Source organism: Ailuropoda melanoleuca, chromosome 6 (genome assembly GCF_002007445.2).
Source record: "Ailuropoda melanoleuca isolate Jingjing chromosome 6, ASM200744v2, whole genome shotgun sequence".
In the NCBI taxonomy this organism is placed as follows: Eukaryota; Metazoa; Chordata; class Mammalia; order Carnivora; family Ursidae; genus Ailuropoda; species Ailuropoda melanoleuca.
In genome coordinates, this window is record NC_048223.1 from 77,574,846 (window position 1) to 77,589,936 (window position 15,091).

Sequence of the window (15,091 nt, forward strand, 5' to 3'; positions counted from 1 at the left end):
CATTCATATGGAGACTAAAATGTGGCTAAGATGGAAACTGCCTTGCTTAGTTGAGTTAGTTTCTTTGGAGCCTTTAAATAGAATTTTCAGACTCATTGCAGGACCTGTGTCTTTTATAGGAATTGTAAATTTCAGATTACTATGCAACCTTTTTTATGCTATGGGACTTAGGCAGATGAGCTTTTAAAATAAAATTGTTTCATTTATGAAATATTCTGAAGAATGAAAACAGACATCCTTCTCATACAGAACTGTGCAATGTTGTCAGTTGTTAATGCGTATATTTGTAAATAGGTCATCTTTGTTTGAAAAAGCATACAAGGTTTTCTAGCTACAAATCTTCCCAGCCACAGTATTGCTACATTAAGAACTGTCAAAGATAAAAGGAAACCAAAATGATTGCCTAGACTGTTTGAATGTTAACCCTTTCCTGTAACATTGGTTAACAGTCTTGTTTCTTTCTTTCTTTCTTTTCTTTTTTTTTTTTTTAAAGATTTTATTTATTTATTTGACAGAGATAGAGACAGCCAGCGAGAGAGGGAACACAAGCAGGGGGAGTGGGAGAGGAAGAAGCAGGCTCATAGCAGAGGAGCCTGATGTGGGGCTCGATCCCATAAGGCCGGGATCACGCCCTGAGCCGAAGGCAGACGCTTAACCGCTGTGCCACCCAGGTGCCCCAACAGTCTTGTTTCTTTACCTCTTCATGCCTACTCGATTTTAAATTGTTATTTAAAAAATACTATAATAAAGCATAAGTATGGATTTTTCTTTCTTTCTTTCTTTTTTTTTTTTTTTTAAAGATTTTATTTATTTGACAGAGAGACAGCCCTAGCGAGAGAGGGAACACACAGCAAGGGGAGTGGGAGAGGAAGAAGCAGGCTCCCAGTGGAGGAGCCTGATATGGGACGCGATCCCGAAACACCAGGATCACGCCCTCCGCGGAAGGCAGATGCTTAACGACTGCGCTACCCAGGCGCCCCTGGATTTTTATTTTCAAATATCAAAGCTAGCTTATAAATAGGATGACCATATGTCCCAGTTTGCCCAGGACAATCCTGGATCATGCTAGTTATCCTGGCATAATTATTAATAGCTCTTCCTTTATTCTCAAAAGTGTCCCATTTGGGTAATTATCTGGTCATCTACTTATGCACCGTAATAACTTTGTTGTAGTAGATTTTAAATAGGACCAAAAGATAATGGAATATTAGCCTATATTTTGGCTGAATTTTGGTATTTTTCATTGGTCAGACATTTTTATTGTATTGAGAGTTCTGGATGTCCAGATGTAAGTATATAAAAAACGAAAGCACATGATTTGAAGTTGGGAATTATTTATTTGTTTGACTTTTGGCAGGTTATATAACCTTTCTGAACCTCTTATTTCTGTTAGATAAATTGCAATACCTGTCCTATGGGCCTATTGTGAGGATTTAAAGACAATAACAACAAAAAAAAATAAAGACAGGAACATAAAAAATGTTTATTTATTTATTTATTTAAAGATTTTTATTTATTTATGTGACAGAGAGACAGCCAGCGAGAGAGGGAACACAAGCAGGGGGAGTGGGAGAAGAAGCAGCAGGCTCCCAGCGGAGGAACCCGATGTGGGACTCGATCCTGGAGCGCCGGGATCACGCCCTGAGCCAAAGGCAGATGCTTAACGACTGTGCTACCCAGGAACCCCTAAAAATGTTTAAGTTACAAATTATAAGGGTTAGTCATGTCACATATGTACTTCTGAAAATTGAATTTAAAATGAACAGTTTTGGAGTGCCTGGCTGGCTCAGTCGGAAGAACATCCAGCTTGATCTCGGGGTCATTAGTTCAAGCCCCATGTTGGGTTTAGAGATAACTAAAAAAATTAAATAAAATGAACAATTTTATCTAGTTTAAGGGAACTTACTATTTAATAGAGCATAGACTATCTTTTAGAAGTGTTTTACTCTTATGGGCAGCAGGGAATTAATAGTAAGTGAAGGTATATATGGAGATTTTTTGGGGGGGAGGGCTGAAATTTCAACATTATTGGCATGCTGAAAAGAATGATCCTTTAGGAAGCAAAAAAACAGATGATGCTGGACAGAGGGAAGAGTTTTTTTTTTTTTTTTTAAAGATTTTATTTATTTATTCGACAGAGATAGAGACAGCCAATGAGAGGGAACACAAGCAGGGGGAGAGGGAGAGGAAGAAGCAGGCTCATAGCAGAGGAGCCTGACGTGGGGCTCGATCCCATAACGCCGGGATCACGCCCTGAGCCGAAGGCAGACGCTTAACCGTTGTGCCACCCAGGCGCCCCAAGTTTGTTTGTTTGTTTGTTTGTTTTTTGGTCAAAAAGAGATGTATTACTTGGGATGCGCCCCAAGTTTGTTTGTTTGTTTGTTTTTGTTTTTTGGTCAAAAAGAGATGTATTACTTGGGATGCCTGGGTGGCTCAGTCGGTTAAGCGTCTGTCTTTGGCTTAGTTCATGCTCCCAGGGTCCTGGGATCGAGTTCCTCATTAGGCTCCTTGCTCAGTGGGAAGCCTACTTCTCCCTCCGCCCACCGCTCTCCCTGCTTGTACGCTTTCTCTCTCCGCCAAATAAATAAAATCTTAAAAAAAAGAGAGATTTACTACATAAATTAGTGTCTCATTAGTAGGGAAGACTATAAACTTTTTTTGTCAAAAAAAGAGAGCTTTATTAAGTAAGTTACTGTATCAGAGATCATTTTCTTGAGAAGAAGGCATATTCAGAATACAAATGCAAGAATTGGCCTTACAGAGCCTAAGGGACACAAATATTTCCTTAGTCTATTCACTTGGCTTATGAAAAAAATGCCAGTGATGTAATTTACATACAGTAAAATCACAGATCCTAAGTTCACTGAATTTTGAATATGAATATATATATATTTATTTGTATAAATACAACTCAGGTCAATATACGAAACAAGTTCATTTCCCCTGCCTCTTTCGATCAGTCCTACTCCCTGTTCCATCCAGGCAACCATTTTCTGACTTCTATTGGTAGGTATTGGTTTGCCTGTTGTAGAACTTCATTTACATGGAATTATACGGTAAGTACTATTTGTGTCTATTTACTTTTATCTGATTACTTTTGTTCAATAATTTGAGATTCATCCATTTCGATGTGTATATCAGTAGTTTGTTCCTTTTCATTGCTGAGTAATATTCCATTATACAGAAATAGTAAAAATTATCTTGTTGGTGGACTTTGGGTTGTTTCTAGTTTTTGGTTACTCTAAATAAAGCTGCTATGAACATTTTTTTTTTAAGCCTTTGTATGGACTTGTGTAAATACCTAGGTGTGGAATTGCTGTGTCCTAGGATAGATGCCTGTTTAACTTTAGAAACCACCAAGCTTTTTCAAAATGGAAAACTGAACACATTCCACATTCCTACTAGCGGTTATAAGACTTCCAGTTATTCCATATTCTTTTTTTTTTTTTTTTAAGATTTTACTTATTTATTTGAGAGAGAGAGAAAGCGTGAGCTGAGGGGAGGGGCAGAGGGAGAGAGAGAGAAGACTCCCTGCTGAGCAGGGAGCCAAACAGGGAGCTTGATCCCAGGACCCTGAGATCATGACCTGAGCTGAAGACAGACAATCAACTGAGCCACCCAGGTGCCCCCACTTATTCCATACTCTTTTTTTTTTTTTTAAAGATTTTATTTATTTATTTGAGAGAGAGAGAGGGAGAGAGAGAGAGATCATGAGCAGGGGGAAGGGATAGAGGTAGAAACAGACTCCCCACTGAGCAAGGAGCCTGATGCTGGACTCCATCCCAGGACCCTGGGATCATGACGTGAGCCAAAGGCAGACACTTAACTGACTGAGCCACCTGGGTGCCCCCAGTTATTCCATATTCTTAACAGTGTTTGGCATTTTTTAATTTAGCCATTCTGGTGGATTTGTAGTTGTATTTCATGGTTTTAGTTTTCGATTGCTTGATGACTAATGATGTTGTAATTATACACCATTTGTTTGTCTTTTCTTTTGAACTGTCAGTTGAAGTCTTTTACCTAGAGTTTGATTGGGTTTTTTGTTGCTGATTTGTAGTTCTCTTTATATTTCGGACACAAGTTATTTGTGTGATTTTACACACACAACACACATGCACGCACACTCTCACACATACACTTAGGTATGTAGCAGATGTTTTCTCCCCACTTTAAGCCATGTCTTTCCATTTTAGTATTCTTTGGGAGCAGAAGTTTTAAATTTTGATGAAGTCAAATTAATAGATTTGATTTATTTTATGATTATTACCTATTGTGTTCTTAGGAATCTTTCCTTATCACTGTCACAAAATTGTGTAACTATTCTGTTTTCTTCTAGAAGTTTTATAGTTTTAGCTTTCACATTTGTATCTGTGATCCATCTTAAAGTATATTCTTGCTGTGGTGTGAGAGTTTCTTGAAAGAGTCCTCAGTCAGTTGATTAGATTGGTGCAGGTTTTTTTTCCAGGACTCACTGTTTTGATCCATTGATCTGTTTGCATATTGTTATGCCAGTACTACACTGTCTTAATGTAGTTTTGTATGATTGGTATTGTTTCTTTAAATTTTTTTAAAGAATTCATTAATGAAGCTCTCTGGGCCTGGAATGTTTTTTTGGGTAAAAGGATAGAAGATTTAAAGAATTTTTAAAAATATTTATTTATTTTAAAGAGAGAGAAAGCATGCAGGTATGTGGGCAGGGGGGAGGGGCAGAGGGTGAGGGAGAGAAAGAAAGAATCCTTAAGCAGCCTCCCTGCTCAACTCAGAGCCCAACAGGAGGGGACTCAGTCCCAGGACCCTGAGATTATGACCTGAGCTGAAATCGAGAGCTGGCTGCTTAATTGACTGAGTCACCCAGGTGCCTCAATTTCTCCACATTCTTGCCAATACTTGTTACTGTCTCCCAGTCTTTGCTGAGTGCTCTATGTGCTTGCAGAAGCACGTATTTAACACTCAGGCAGGCTTTCAACTCTGCCATAACCTTTATTTCCTGCTTGTGCAGAGGCTTATGGTTCAGAGATGATTGCTCAGGACCTTTCAGGTCTTTCTTGAGCATGCCACAGCTCTGGGCACATGTATTTGGCCTTCTAGATTCTCAGGAATATTCAGAACTTTTCAGAACCCTATCTCATGCCCCCACTTTTCCTTTTAAGTTTTTTGGTTAGCTTCTTGTTTGTGCCAACTGCTTCAGAAGCTGGGAAGTTAAACAATTGCAGCTGATTGTTTTTGACAAATTCCCCTGGAGAAAAGGCTGTTAGAGCTGGGCAAGCTCTGAGTCAGGTCAAATAATAGAAGCCTCAGGAATGGGGCTTTTCAGGGAACTGCCTGTAAGCTCAAGTTCTCTGAAAATAGGGCTTTGAAAGAGCTCCAGTCCTCTTCTGACCCCTCCAGTAGGTGCTTGGCTCCTAGTTTTCACTGTGTGTGGGGGCTTTTGCTTTTTAAGGCTACCATGCAGCTGGGAAGAGGGGGATGGGAATAGGGCAAGTTAAAATGGCACAAAGCTTGCTGTTTTTTAATGATATTTGGCCTTTTTTTGGTAAGCCTTTGGTTAATATTTAGAGTTCTGAAAAAGTTGATTTTTGACCTTTTTTTTTTCTTTTGATGTCTTGTTGCTTTAATGGAAGAGATGGTTTTTGGAGGCTCTTATTTGTCATAATGTCACCCTAATTGTCTTTTAAAACATTTTTAATATACTCTTCTTTTCTTCTGAAATACATTAAGATTCACAAGAAATTGCAGAAATAGTACAGAGAGTTCCTGTGCGCTCTTCACCCAATTTCCCCTAGTGATACGGGACTCTTAAGTTCACTACAGACGTTACTAGGATGTTACCAGTTTTTGCACAGTTTTTTATTGGTGGGGTGGTGGTGGTATATAGTTCTGTAAAATTTTATCATGTCCAGATTAGTGTAACGATTAACACAGGGTCCTAAACTGTTCTGTCACCACAAAGAAACCACTTTGTGTTATCCCTTTATGTTCATCTCCTCCCCTCTAGCCCTGGCAACTACTCATCTGTTCTTCAACAATATAATTTTGTCACTTTGAGAGTGTCATATAAATAGAATCATACAGTATCTGACACATATATATGGTTTTTATTTTCACGCAGTCTGTGTCTTTGAGATACATCCAAATTGTATCATAGTTTATTTCTTTTCATTATTCCATGTTTGTCTATTGTATTGGTGTGTACCACAGTTTGTTTACCTACTAACTTGTTGAAGAACATTTGGTCATTTCCAACTTTTTTTTGCTATTACAGATAAAGCTGTTGTGAACATTTGTGTACAGGTTTTTGTGTGAACTTAAGTTTTCCTTTTTCTAGGATAAATGTCCAATAGTGTGATTCCTTCCTTATTTTTGTGTTTTACCAACTACCAAAGGAGGGGTGTTAAGATTGTGCATTTGTCTAATTTGTTTCTCTCAAGTTTTTTTCCCCAAGTATTTTGAAGCCATTTATTTTCTTTTCTTGATGAAATGACTTATTTATATGAAATCCTTTTTCTATGGTGCCACTCCTTGTTTTCAAGTCTACCTCGTTTTAAAATCTGTACAGCATAGGGAATATAGTTGATGGTATTGTAGTAGCATTATATGGTGACAGATGGTAGCTACACTTGTGAGCATAACATAATGTATAGAGTTGTTGAATCACTATTTTATACACCTGAAACTAATGTAACATTACACGTCAACTATACTTTAATAACGTCTACCTTGTATGATATTACTGTAGCCACTGCAATTTTCTTATGATTAGCGTTTACATAGAATGTCTTTTTATTCACTCTTTTATTTTCAAACTCTCTATGCCTTTATATTTAAAGTGTATCTCTAGTAAATTATGTTTAATTTGTTATTGTTTTTAAAAATATTTTAGCTATTATTTAGACAGAATGTATGCAAGTGGTGGGGGGGGGCGGCGGGCAGAGGAAAGGGAGAGAGAGAATCCCAGGCGGATCCTGTGCTGAGCATGGAGCCTGATGTGGGGCTCCATCCCATGACCCTGCGATCACCATCGTGCCAGAATCAAGAGTTGGACGCCCAACTGATTGAGCCCCCTAGGTGCCCCCATTTAATTTATGTTTTTAATCCAGTGTGACAATCTTTATCTTTTAATTGGAGTGTTTAGTCCATTTACATTTAATATAATTACTAATATGGTTGCATTTTAGTGTACCATCCTTTTGTATTCCATTTATCCTTTATGTTGTTTTGTCTTTCCTGCCTTCTTTTCAGTTTTTCATTTTATATCCTCTATTTGATTTTGTTGTATTGGGTTTTTTAAAAAAATATTTTATTTATTTAATTTAGAGACTGAGAGAGAGAGCACATGAGGTGGGGAGGGGGAGAGGGAGAGGGAGGGAGAAGCAGACTCCCCACTGAGCTGGGATCCTTATGCGGGGCTTGATCCTAGGACTCTGGGATTATGACCTGAGCCGAAGGCATACGCTTAACCGACTCAGCCACCCAGGTGCCCCTTGTTGTATTTTTGTTTAGTGATTGCTCTAGGGAGCACAACATTCCTTTTTAACTTATCACAACCTATCTTGAATTAGTGTTCTATCATTTCACTCTTAAAAAAATTTATCAAAGAACTTACAGAATCTAGGGGGAGAGAATGAATAAAACTTTGGGAGGACGGGTAGCAGTACTTAACACAGAACTCCAGAAGCTATCATCCATTCTGTAAACATCACCCTCTGGAGGGACGGCTTGTGCACCTTTACATGGGAACTTTTAGGTACGAGTTGGGCAGAGATTATCTGAAAGAGGTGTCATATGAGAAATTTTAAAAAGATCAGTGGGAATTTGCCAGGCAAAAGAAGTAGGGGAAGGACTGCAGTCAGTCTTTTTCAGGAACAGTGAAGTGTTATGATTAGCAAATAGATTGTGTATGTATTAGAATGGTGAGAGATAAAGTTAGGCACTGTATTGCCTTGATTTTAATATGCACATTTCTTCCCATTTTAGTATCTCTGAAATTAGCATGTGTTTTACAACTGATTGTGTCTTGCCAATCACCATGAGAAATTGGAATATGTATTACAGTTCATGGCATCTTAGATTTGATGAATTATGGAAGGTTCCAGCTAGATTCAATGTCCTTTATGTTAAAAAGGCTAAGTCTTTTAGATTTTATCCTATATATAATTGGAAGCTAGACTGACTTTAAGTGGAAACATACAATAGATTTGTTTAAATAATGTAATTCTGGTGATATTGTATAGATTTTATTGTGGCCAAATAATTAGTAATATAGAATTTAGGCCTAGTTAAAAGCAATGCCAGTGGGATGTTGTGGAGGTTCCTGGTTTAAGAACCGTTTGATGGGGCGCCTGGGTGGCGCAGTTGTTAAGCGTCTGCCTTCAGCTCAGGGTGTGATCCCAGCATTCTGGGATCGAGCCCCACATCAGGTTCCTCCGCTGGGAGCCTGCTTCTTCCTCTCCCACTCCCCCTGCTTGTGTTCCCTCTCTCGCTGGGTCTCTGTCAAATAAATAAATAAAATCTTTAAAAAAAAAAAAAAGAACCATTTGATAAAACTGAGAAAATATAGTTACTGCTAAGATGGTTCTTGTTGGTGGAAAGAGAATTGACATATAAAGCGAAGGTTTCTGGATTTAAAGTGACGGTGATTGGTAGAACAGTTAAGGACACTCTTTATTAGTATTCATTCTGGCATGATAGTGCAACTAAACATTTTTGCTAGCCAGAGGGCCAATCAACATTAATTTATCAATAGCCTAGACAAATTATTTTCAGGAACTTTTACTGATATCTGTGTTAGTACATAAATTTGTTGGCTGTCAAACAAGATAATAATTAGAGGGCAGGTTTATGTTGTCTGGGGGCCTAAATTATGAGGAATTTGAAAATTACTTACCAAAACTACATTCAGTATCTTTCATCTTAGCATGCATTCCAGGAAAAAGACATTAATAACATTTGGAACAAAAGAGTAATCCTAATGTGGATCAGTCATAGTTCTTGGCCACAGACCGGACACCATCCTTTCACATCTAGTAGAACAAGATCACAATAAATGCTTACTTCTGTAGGTTCTTTGCCATTTAAGAAGCGTAATGCATGTCTTAGTATGTACTGGCCTGGACACTAGTTTCTGTGTGTTTGTATTTAAGAAGTGGGCCATTTTGAAGAATTGGTGTTTTTAGTACAGTTTTAATTTGTCATACTAGAATGAAGTCATATTAATAATACAATGATGGAGAGTAGTTTAAAGTATTTGCTTTTGGAAATAATTGTATAATTTTTTTTTAAAGTAATCTCTACCGCCAACACGGGACTCAAACTCACAATCCCAAGATCAAGAGTTGAGTGTTCTACTGACTGAGCCAGCTAGGTGCCCCAAGAAATAATTGTATAATTTTAACTTACTGTGTGAAGACACTGCTTAATGTGCTACTTTACATTTTGTCCCCACCTCTTAGACTAGCCATTGTTGCTGCAACAGGTTCCACACAGACTTTGGACAATTACAGCCTAGTGGCATTTCTTGTTAGGGTCCATGCTTTGTACTTTTGTAACGGGAGAGAGTAGTCACTGTACAAATGCTCTCTCTTTTGTCCTTTAGACAGGGATCTCTGAATCACATTTTAAAAGTTTTCCTGAAAAGTTTGAGCCACAGTCACCTGTAGTGATGGGATTGATTGATATCATTTCTAATCATGGCCAACTCAGTAACATCTTCGCAGACTTTTACTTTTTCTCGTTTGGCTCCCTCATCTCTCACTTCTGCTTTCTGGAATCACTTTTCAAATAAGGGCCCTGTTTATAAGCCCTTGTCTCAGGCTCTGCTTTTGGCTCTAGCCTAAGATACCATTTTATTTATTTTTTGAATGTTTACCTATTTATTATATTTTTAATGTTTACCTATATAATGTATACTTGTTTATTGTTACCTGTTTATCATAAAGTATAAAGCCAAATGGATGAGATGCATTGGGCAGTACAATATGTGGGTTTTCCAATACCACCAAGCAATTAACTCAATTCTGACGCTATCTACATGGAGATAGTGTTAGATGCCACAAGTTAAGGGCTCAGTCCCACAAAACTGTCCCCTCTCACACTTGAGATTCCAATCACAAGTCCAGGTTATTATCTGTACTTCTTTTTATTTTTTTAAAGATTTTATTTATTTATTTATTTTAGAGAGTGAGCTTCATGCGAGTTGGGGGGAGGAGCAGAGGGGGAGGAGAGAGGGAAGGAGTGTGGACAAATCTCAGGCTGACTCTGTGCTGGGTATGGAGTCCCGAGCAGGGCTTGCTCTCATGAGCCTGACATCATGACCTGAGCTGAAAGCAAGAGTTGGACGCTTAACCAACTGAGCCACCCAGGCACCCCTATTATCTGTAGTTCTGACCAACCAGTTATAGATCAGAGATTTCCCTGACCCCCTCCTTGGGTTCAGTAATTTGTCAGGGTGGCTCACAGAACTCAGAGAAGCATTTTACTTACTAGATTATGGTTTATTATTGTCAGATAACAAAACCAAAACAATTTGGTAACGAGTTTGATGTCCTTTATTCAAGGGAAAGCTGATGGATTCAGGGAGTACACTGCCTTACAAGCAGTGCAGTGCTCCTCCCAGGGGATTTTGGTCAAGAGTGTGCTTTATAAAGTGTCAAAAGGGGCAACTTGGGAATGGTGTGATTGCCTCGGGTTGCATATCTGGCCTTATTTGGAAAGATCAGGGAATAAGGAAATAAGTGTAGAGTTGGCTGGTGTTGGGGTAGTAGTTGACTGGATATACTACATTTCTGGTCAGTTGGACCATTTACAGGAAGACAAAACTTTAGTTTGCTGATGGGGTACTCTGGGCAGGAGATGGCTCCACCTTGGGCCTAGAAATTTATTTTAACATTACAAAAGGATATAACTGAGGAACACCCAGAAGGAAGAGATGCATAAATCAATATGTGGGAAAGGACAGGTACTTCCATGTGCTGTGGATGAGCCACTTTCCCCAAATCTCCACATATATTCACCAGCCTGGAAGCTCTCTGAAGCTCGTCCTTTTGGGTTTATATGGAGGCTTCATTACAAAGGCACAGTTGATTAAATGGTTGATGATTGAACAAGTCTCCAGCCCCTTTCCCCTCCCTGGAGGTGGGGTTGGGACTGAAAATTCTAATCCTCTAGTCACCTGAGGTTCTCCCCCCACACACATCCTTAGGTTACCTAGGAGTTTTCCAAAAGTAACCTCATTAATACAACAAAACACCTTTATCCCACTCTTGGGAAATGCCGAAGTTTCAAGGAGCTCTTTGCCAGGGACCAGGATGAAGGCCAAGTATGCATTTCTTATTCTAAACCACAGTATCAAAGAATGGTATGGAGTGGGGAAATGGGACTTCCTTGGTCAGTGTGACCCTCCCAGTGGTTGAGTTCACCCACCTAGAAACTTCTACACCATCTTAATTTATTATGTTTTTAAGATTTATGTTAAAATTTTGATTGGCATCTTCTAGTATATTTATTGAATTATTCTTGGGGAAGTAGTCTAGGTGTACAGTTCAAGAATTAGAAATAACTTTATAAGTTAAGACACAAAGCAGCATCTATATGTGAATAAGTAGAATTTATTTGAATATATGAAACTACTGTTACCATTTATTGGAAATACACAAAGAAAATGGCAAGTGTCGGTTGAACATATTTTTTTCAAGCCCCGTTTCAATAACAGTAAAAGTATAATCCATATAACCCTCCTCATAGAGGGAAAGAAAAGAAACCCAAGAGATCTGCCTGAGAATAAGTTAAGACTTTATTTTAAGAGGAACTCAATGGAATGTGGATTTGTAATGCAAATCTCAACAATCTTGTCTATATTATGGCTTTATAATAAAAATGAATTACAAAATAAAGTGGATTCCCAAAATGAATGTAACAATTTGTATCTGTTAGTATTGGAAAATGAATTTGAGATTGGAATCAACAAAATAACTAACCTATATGTAGTTGAAAAGTCCAAAGAGGGTATAGGTTTCAGGTGAAGCTTAACTGGTCCAACAACTTCATCCATGACCCAGTTTCTTTTTGTTTTTCCATTCTGCCCTCTGTGATGTCAGATTTATCTCAAGGTAGCCCACCTGGGGACCTAGAGGTATTTAAAGGTGCCAATACCTTCTGCATTTATATCTACTATATAGGAAGGAAGATGTGGTCACTCCTAGAAAAAAATCTTGGGGTCCATTTTGATTTGACTGGCTTAGGTTACATGCCTATCTCTGATCAGTAAGGGTAGAGAAATAGATTGTGCTGATTGTTTAGGCTTTGCTGTGCCTCAAGGTTAAGCCAACAGACTCTCATTCTCCATGAACTAGAGTAGATCACTTTCACCCAGATCTCTTGAACGAGGAAATTTGGGGTGAAAGTAGGAGGATGACAAGGAATAGATGACAAGCACGCAGTTCTAGTTTATTATGAGAATGGCTTCAAATGACCTTAACTGAATTGTAATATTATTTGGCAATAACAAGGCAAAGGTTGTCATTTAGTTTATTAACAAATAATGAAAGAACAAGTTACCAGTTAAATTTTTTCCCAATCATTTTTTTTTTTTAAGATTTTATTTATTTGAGAGAGTGAGAGGGAGCATGAGTGGGTGGGAGCAGGGGCAAAGGGAGAGGGAGAAACAGACTCTGTGCTGAGCAGGGAACCCAACGCACGGCTGGATCCCAGGACCCTGGGATCGTGACCTGAGCTGAAGGCAGATGCTTAACCAACTGAGCCACCTGGGTGCTCCCCACCCAGTCATTATTCTTTTTTTTTTTTTTAAAGATTTTATTTATTTATTTGACAGAGATAGAGACAGCCAGTGAGAGGGAACACAAGCAGGGGGAGTGGGAGAGGAAGAAGCAGGCTCATAGTAGAGGAGCCTGATGTGGGGCTCGATCCCATAATGCTGGGATCACGCCCTGAGCCGAAGGCAGACGCTTAACCGCTGTGCCACCCAGGCGCCCCCCAGTCATTATTCTTGATAATATATAAAAAATTACTTCCAGTCTTAAATTTGAGCGATTCAGTCCCAGCATATCCTTGTTTTTTGTGTAAATGTATTCTTGTCCATTTGCATTCAGGAAAAAAAAAGTTTTGCTAGACAAATAAGTTTAGGAATATAAGTTTAAACAGGGTTCTGTGATTCTGTGTGCTCATTTCTTCCCCCATACTAATTTGACTATAGAAACCTTAGGCCAGGATGCCTGGGTGGCTCAGTTGGTTAAGTGTCTGCCTTTGGCTCAGGGTCCTGGGATTGAGTCCTGCATCGGGCTCCTTGCTCAACAGGGAGGGAGCCTCCTTCTCCCTCCGCCTGTGTATATTAAATATAAATATAATATAAATATATATTATAAATATAAATATATTAAAAATATATTTATCAGATAAGCATTCTTAAAAGTTTGAAATACGTTGTGCTTGTGCTCTCTTTCTCTCTCTCTCTAATAAATAAATAAAAGTCTTATTAAAAAAAAAAAAAAGAAACCTTAGGGCCAGAGAGGGTGCACTGACTTATTAATACTATACTAAATTTTCAAATAGAGTGCAATGAACTATTTTGGGAATGCAAGAGATGTTCAAAGCATTGACTTCTGAAAAAGAAATGTCACAATTACAGTCCTTAAAACCAAGAGGGGACAAGTTGGGGTGGAGAGATTGACATGGAGGTAGCAAGATACTTTGTGGTGTTAGAAATGTGCCATATTTTGATTCTGGTGGTAGCTTGATGACTGTATACATTTACCAAACACTAAAAAATAAAAAAGACTGAATAAAAAGAAACAGCCAAGCATCCCAGTAACACCCCATACTTTTTTTAAAAAATCAAGTTCTAGGAGTTTTTGATGTTTGAGTAACAATACATAAATCAGAGAAGTTTCTAATAAAATGATCCTCAGGTTTTACTGTATCTGCCTGTTGATTCTTTATCTCCTAAGCACTTAAAGTATTTTCTTTTTATATTAAGTTTTTATTCTGATTACAAATACAACTTAAGTCTGAATAGATAAATGTATTTTGTTTTAACTCTCCCCCATTCAGCTTTCTTTAAAAAGAAAAAAAGGGACAAATAACATTGTATATTTGGCCATGGTTGCCCAATCTGTGGTTTTATCTTATTTATTTATTTTTAAAAAGATTTTTATTTATTTGAGAGAGAGAGAAATAGAGGAAGAGAGCCCGAGCAGGGGGGGAGGGACAAAGAGAGAGGGAGAGGCAGACTCTTTCGCTAAACAGGGAGCCTGATGCTGGGCCCAGTCCCAGAACCCTGTGATCATGACGTGAGCGGAAGGCAGATGCTTGACCAACTCAGCCACCCAGGCGCCCCCAGTCTGTGGTTTTAATACAATACTGTAATTCAGTCTTCTAAATAATGATAGACTATAATCATAGATTATATCCCATTCTCTTAAACTCTGGCGTACCAGTCCTATTGATATTTCTGATTTCCAAATGGTGAGGATGGTAACTGGTTTGGAGGCAACTGGAAGAGATCTTCAGCAAACTGGAGATCAGTGGGAAATGACACAGAAGCAAATTTCATTGAAAAACCTAGAAGAATTCCTCCCATCAAGGCTGACCCAACCATGGCCACTGGTCCATTTCTTGCTGTCCGTTGGGCTCCTGTTTAAGGTATCGCTTGTGGTGGAGTTCTAGCTTTCCCTTGGTTTTGATCCATACTGTGATCATTGTGAAAACAGACTTCTTCAAAGTCTGTTAAATGTAGTTGAAAATTACACGATTTTTGATACCCACTGAACAGGTATCTCCACAGTCATTCCCAGTTTGTCAAGGATGGGGCTCTTGGCTGGACTATTGTAGGACTTTCTGCAACCTCCCCAATAACTTTTGGTAGCTGGGTATCTTACTAGCTAGAAAGACTTAATTATCTGTCATGTTTGTTGAGCACAGAACTTTGTTATGATAGACCGTTTAAAAAAAAAACAACATTGAAATTAATTAGCTTTGGTGATTACCTGTTGAATATTATGAAAAAAGATCACAGGATCTGGTTTCCTCTATTATTTCATACAGTTTAAAAGTCATCATCTTTTCTAAATGGCTTGTGCTA

General features: G+C 38.4%; 1 protein-coding gene across 2 annotated transcripts in view; it reads left to right on the forward strand.

The window, feature by feature from the left end:
• Nucleotides 1-15,091, forward strand: part of ADK (adenosine kinase) — a 518,992-nt gene that overhangs the window by 25,250 nt on the left and 478,651 nt on the right. The window lies entirely within an intron of this gene.